The sequence below is a fragment of the Chrysochloris asiatica genome, unplaced genomic scaffold, assembly GCF_000296735.1.
Source record: "Chrysochloris asiatica unplaced genomic scaffold, ChrAsi1.0 scaffold00103, whole genome shotgun sequence".
Lineage (NCBI taxonomy): Eukaryota > Metazoa > Chordata > Mammalia > Afrosoricida > Chrysochloridae > Chrysochloris > Chrysochloris asiatica.
Genome location: NW_006408621.1, coordinates 5,331,692 through 5,338,088, shown reverse-complemented (window position 1 = coordinate 5,338,088; position 6,397 = coordinate 5,331,692).

Here is a 6,397-nt window from a genome sequence, read left to right as displayed (position 1 = left end):
GTAACCACTACACTACCAGAGCTCCTTATCCATGTATAGAGTAGAACAAACAGTGGGTGAATTATGGAAACTACTTAGTCATAATCAAACATCTTGAGGAAATGACTCATTTGGCTTGGGAGCTTAGGACCACAGTCTGGGAGACAGCTAAATCAACTGGTATGACATAGTTCATAAAGACAGTGTTCTACAGCCTACTCTGGGAAATAGTGATGGGGTCCTAAAAGCTAGTGAGTGGCCATCTAAAATGCAACTTAGTCTCTCCATGTCCACAGGAAAGAATGGTGAAGAAAATCAAAGGTTCAAGGAAACAATTCGTTATAAAAGACTAATGGATCATGTGGACCACTGTTACTACTCTGAGACCGGAAGAAAGAGATCATGCCAGGCTATAACTACTAACCACTCAGATTGGACTGCAGAAGGTCCTGGGCCAGATGGGAGGAACAATGTGGAACAAAACTGAAAATCATAAAAGACCAAACTTACTTGATGGGTGTAACCTCTGGGACTGATGTACTTAGACTAATACTCCTCAGACCTAGAAGTGAACACACCCCCAGAGATTGCCATGCAGCCAAACAACAGACAGTCCTATTGAGCATTAACGTGAACATGAACACTCATGAGGAATATAGCCCTCAAGCTATTTAACCATATGAGGACAAAATGGCAGCATTTGCCCCAAAACAATGCTCAGAAAGCAGGAAGGGCAGGAAAGGACAAAAGGCTACAGGGAAATACAGAGAGGAAGCAGAAAGAGTGCAATTTCATTGAGGGGATTGCAGCTAATGTTAGGAAATGAAATGTGTATAAATTGCTGAATGTAAAATTAATTTGTCCTTCAATCTTTCACCCAAACTGCAATAGTAAAAGAAAGAACGAAAATAGTAAAAGAGCAGGAGCTTTGACACAGAGTAGGGAAACAATGCTATGACTTCAGTGGTGGTGATTATGTGCTATGGAGTCAGTTCCAACTCATAGCGACCCTGCACAGGGTTTCCGAGGCTGTAAATCTTTACAGGAGCAGAAAGCCTCATCTTTCTCCCACGGAACAGTGGTAGTTTCAAAGTGCTGACCTTGTGGTTCACAGCCCGATTCATAACCACTACATTACTAGAGTTCCTTCAGTTGTTTTTGTTGTTAGGTGCCATCAAGTGGGTGCTGACTCATAGCAACCCTATGCAGAGCAGAATGAAACACTGCCCAGTCCTGGGCCAACCTCACTATTGTTGCCATGCTTGAGCCAATTGATGCTACCACTTGGCTAATCCATCTCGCTAGGGGTCTTCCTCTTTTTCTCTAACCCTCCACCTTACCAAACATGATGTCCTTCTCCAGTGACTGGTCCCTCCTGACAATATGTCCAAAGTATGAGAGATGAAGTTTGGCCATCCTGGCCGCCAAGGAGCACTCTGGCTGCACTTTTTCCAATACAGATCTGTTGGTTCTATGGGCAGCCCATGGCACTTTCAATATTCTCCTCCAACACCATAACTCAAAAGCATCAATTCTTGTATAGTCTTCCTTATTCTCTGTCCAATTTTCACATGCATATGAGGTTACTGAAAATGTCATGGCTTGGGTCAGTGCACCTTAGTCCTCAAGCTGACATCTTTACTTTTCAACACTTTAAAAAGGTCTTGTGCAGCAGATTTGCCTAATGCAATACATCGTTTGATTTCTTGACTGCTGCTTCCATGAGTGTTGATCGTTGATCCAAGAAGAATGAAGTCCTTGACAACTGCAATCTTTTCTCCATTGATAAGAATGTTGTTTATTGGTCCAGTGGTGAGGATTTTTGTTTTCTTTACATTGAGATGCAATACATACTGAAAGCTGTGCTCTTTGATCTTCATCAGTAAGTGTTTTAAGTGCTCTTCTCTTTCAGCAAGCAAGGTTGTATCATCTGCATATCGCAGGTTGTTAATGTGTCTTCCTCCAATCCTGATGCCACACTTTTCTTCATAGAAGCCAGCTTCTCAGATTATTTACTCAGCATAAAGGTGAATAAGTGTGGTGAAAGAATACACCCCTGTCATACACCTTTCTTAATTTTAAACCATCCAGTGTTCCCATGTTCTATTCGAAAAATTGCCTCTTGGTCCATGTACAGATTCCTCATGAGCACAATTAAGTGTTCTGGAATACTCATACTTCACAATGTTGTCCATAGATTGTCATGATGCACACAATTGAAAGCCTTCGCATAGTCAATAAAGCATAGGTAAACATCTTTCTGATATTCTCTGCTTTCAGCCAAGATCCTTTGGACATCAGCAATGATATTCCTCATTCCAAGGCCTCTTCTGAATCCGGCTAGAACCTGTGGAAGTTCTCTGTCAATGTAGGATTGCAGTGAGATATTTGAAGACTCAATTATCCAGGCCCTAAAAATAGAGGAAGGAGCTATGAGTCACGCGATGCCAACAGCCACCAGAATATGAAAAGGTACAGAATGCAGCTTTAGAGGCTAGAAAAGGCAAGGCTAAGGATTCCCCTCCAAAGCCTTCAGAAGAAGCAGGGACTTGCTAATACCTTGGTTTCTACCTAGTAAAGTTGTTTTCAGACTTATGGCCCTCAAAACTGTAAGGGAATAAATGTGTGTTGTTTTCAGTCATTATATTTGTGGTAATTTTCTGTAATAGTGGTAGGAAACTAATATAGGAAGGAAGGTAAAATCATAATTTTTTGTTTGTTTGTTTGTTTGTGGAGGAAGACAGTCTATAAAATGATCCCAAGAAGGCTGGTAGTAAAGGCCCGAGGAAGCTGAGACAGCTAGAAGGAAATCACACTCAAAAGAAAAATTATTGGGGTATGTGTGGATAAGTTTTTAGACGTAGGGATATTGGAGTATGGTCATAGGCTAAGTAAAGATAGTTAACAGAAAGTAGAATATTAAAGATGCAGGAAGAATGAGGGTCAAGGTCTCTGGGAACGTGGAGGTAAATTTTCATTTTAAACTTGGAAAAAGTAGAGGACACTTCTGAGCTAGGAGGAATACAAATAATCTACAGGCATTTATTAGTATATTTTCAAAGAATGTACATTGATCTTAATGTTAGCCTAAGCAAAATATAAATAGAAAGATTAGATCTGTTATATCACAAGATAAGAAAGCATTTCATATTGATTTTTAAATAATTCATTAATTTGGGTCATTCCTGTTACTACCCATCCCCTTCAATATTGGCATTAGAGATTTAACTGTACTTTCAAATGAATGAAGAATAAGAGAATCCATACAAATATTGATTAAAGTAGTAAGACTAGAAAGCATTCGAATTATAATTTTAGTTCCCAGAGTTTCAAAACTTACACTTTTTAATCACCCATGCCTCAGTGTGCTCTCTGTTTAAAGCTATCAATTATTAAAACCATCATACTGAGTATTAATGGATATATCACTATGATTTTTAATCATCATAGAAAAAAATTACACCAGAAATTTGCAAACCTGATAAATCAAAAGGACCTGTTTTTCCAGGCTAACGCTTTGCTAAGGATTTTAAATTTGTCTAGGAGAATGTTTTGAATCATAAAAAATCACACAAGAGGTTATGTTATTAAAAATGTCATACTTTCAATAAATTGACCATCCATCTGTCAGTTTGTCATATTGCGGTAGCTTGTGTGTTATCATGAAATTGACCATCTGTTAGTTTGTCATATTGCAGTAGCTTGTGTGATGTTGTGAAATTGACCATCTACCTGTCAGTTTTTCATATTGTGGTAGCTTGTGTGTTGCTATGTTGCAGGAAACTGTGTCACCAGCATTTCAAGTACTAATAGGATCACCCCCAGTGGGCAGGTTCCAGTGGAGTTTCCAGACTAAGATATACTAGAAAATTAACCACAAAAGCATGATGTATCACCACAGAGTGCCATCCTATACTGATTGTGCTAGAAGGTGAACCCACCAGCACAGTGCCACAGCAATGGACTTGAGCAAACCAACCCTGATCAAGATGGTGCAGGACCAGGTAATGTTTTGTACGAGGGATCACTATGGGTCAGAGTGACTTATTGACAACTAGTAACAATAACAACCATGCATGCATGGAAATTGCTCTAGAAGTGTTTAGGGAGTGAGGAGATTTTATGCAATTGACTCAGGTAATCTCATGATTGCTTGGCAGCCTAAGACCACAGGATAGGTCAAAATATTAGAAGGAAGAAGAGTCTACACTTTCTGAATGTTCAAATGATTAGTATGAAGGGGGAAATATATATACTACATACTATGGCTTCCTAAAGAGCAGCTGTTCAAAAACAATTTGGATTGAAGTCCTTCCACCAGGGTCAAGGTTTGGAAGTTGAGGAAGTCTAGTGAGTAGATACTGAATTCTGTAATTCTTAGTATACAGGTAAGTGTCTCCTCTTAGCTGTCTCCTACCTGGATAATTGTAGGTGCTATGTGCCTGAGTCAGTTCTAACTCATAGCTACCCTGTGTAGAGTTTCTGAGGCTGTAAATCAGGAGATGAGAACCTTTCTTCAGCCAAAAATTATGACATTATTCCCCGGACATACAAAATTACCCATTTAAAAATAAGCCTCTATTTGGCCAAACATTTAATTAATTTACCCCTGAAGGAGTCCTGGTGTGGCGCTGTGGGCTAATGCATCAGACTGCAAAGTCAGTTTGAACTTCAAGTCAGTGGTTCAAGCTCACCAGCCACTCCTTGAAAACCCTGTACAGGGTCTCTGTGGGTCGGAATCAATTCGACAGCACTTAACAACAACAACCCCTGAAGTGATGGCTACAGTCCTGGTGGCACTGTGGGATAATGCAGTGGACTGTAAAGTCGGCTTTAACTACAAAGTCAGCGGTTCAAATTTACCAGCCCTACTCAGAAACCCTATACAAGGTTGCTATGAGTCAGAATTGATTCCATGGCACTTAACAACAACAGCTTGATTGCTGGTCCTGGGGTTGCCTTACAGAATCAGACAAAATCATTTCTCAGGCCTTATACAGCCCCCCACCTCTGCTGTAAATCTTTACCAGCCCAACACATAACCCACTGTGCCTCCAGCACCCCTGGTGGTGGTGGTTATGTGCTGTGGAGTCGGTTCCGACTATAGCGACCCTGTACAGGGTTTCTGAGGCTGTAAACTCTTTACAGGAGCAGAAAGCACCATCTTTTTCCAATGGAACAGCTGGCAGTTTTGAACTGCTGACCTTGAGGTTTGCAGCCCAAATCATAACCACTACACTACCAGAGCTCCTTAGCACCCCTAGTACTGAATAATTAATTTTAAAAAAGGTAAAAACACACAGTAGGACTTATGAAGGACATGGTGCACAGGGTGTACCTTCTAGGGAATACACTATTAGAGCTGAAAAAGGGAGACAACTAGTAGGCCCCACGTGTGTGTACTCTAAGACCAGATTTTTGAAAAACTAAATGAGAACAGTTCCTAGCATCTCTGGTATGATTCATAGCAGTATAAGTATCTAATATGGTTAAAAACCAAACTCTAGCAGAAACTCAAGTGGGGTGCCTGCTGTGAGGAGTAGTCCGCCAACATTGTGGGCAGGCAGTGACTGGAGGGCACCTACTGCCAATATAACGAAGGCCCTGCCTTCGACAGGAAGTACTCGAGCCTACTCAGGAAGAATACAGAGGCAGAATGAAAGATGAACAACTCGGCACCCCTCTGGGTAGGTCACACAAGGCTTACAGAGAAGCCAGCAGGAAACTAAAGATCCTTAGTTGTATCCATACATGTGGGGCTGAGAAAAGCAAAAGGAGCAAAGGGCCAAATTGCTACACATGAAGGCCTAACAGATCATCTGTGTCTTGAATTGTAATGTCAGACACTTAAAAGAAGCTTTCTTCATAAGACTGAGAATTTGTTTGACAAATTAACTAAATGGACCATCCTTTATCATTTTTATTCTCCTCCTCCCTTCCCCAAATTTAGGATTTTCTTTCATTCCTTTATGTATTCAACAACTACTCATTGACCCTCTACAACATGCTTCACAGGCCTTTGAGATCCAGTGAAATCACCAGCTGTCCTCACCTTAACCTTTCATTGAATGGAAGAAACAGACAGTAAACACATAAATATAGACCCTAGTAGATTGAGAATTTCTTTTTTTATTTTTCAGTTTCTATAAAGGGAAAAATAGAAGAGATGGCACACAACCACAGCAATAACAATAACACCATGATCCAAAGGAGCCCTGATGATGCTGTGGGTAGAGCACTGGGTGCTAACCACAAGGTCAGAAGTTCTAACCCACCAACCACTACATGGGAGAAAGATAAGACTGTCTGCCCCCTAAAGATTTATAACATCAGCACTGTAAGGAGAAGTTCTACAGGGTCTGTCCTGTAGGGTCGCTATGAGTCAGAATCAACCCTATGGCAGTGTGTCATGAGGCAT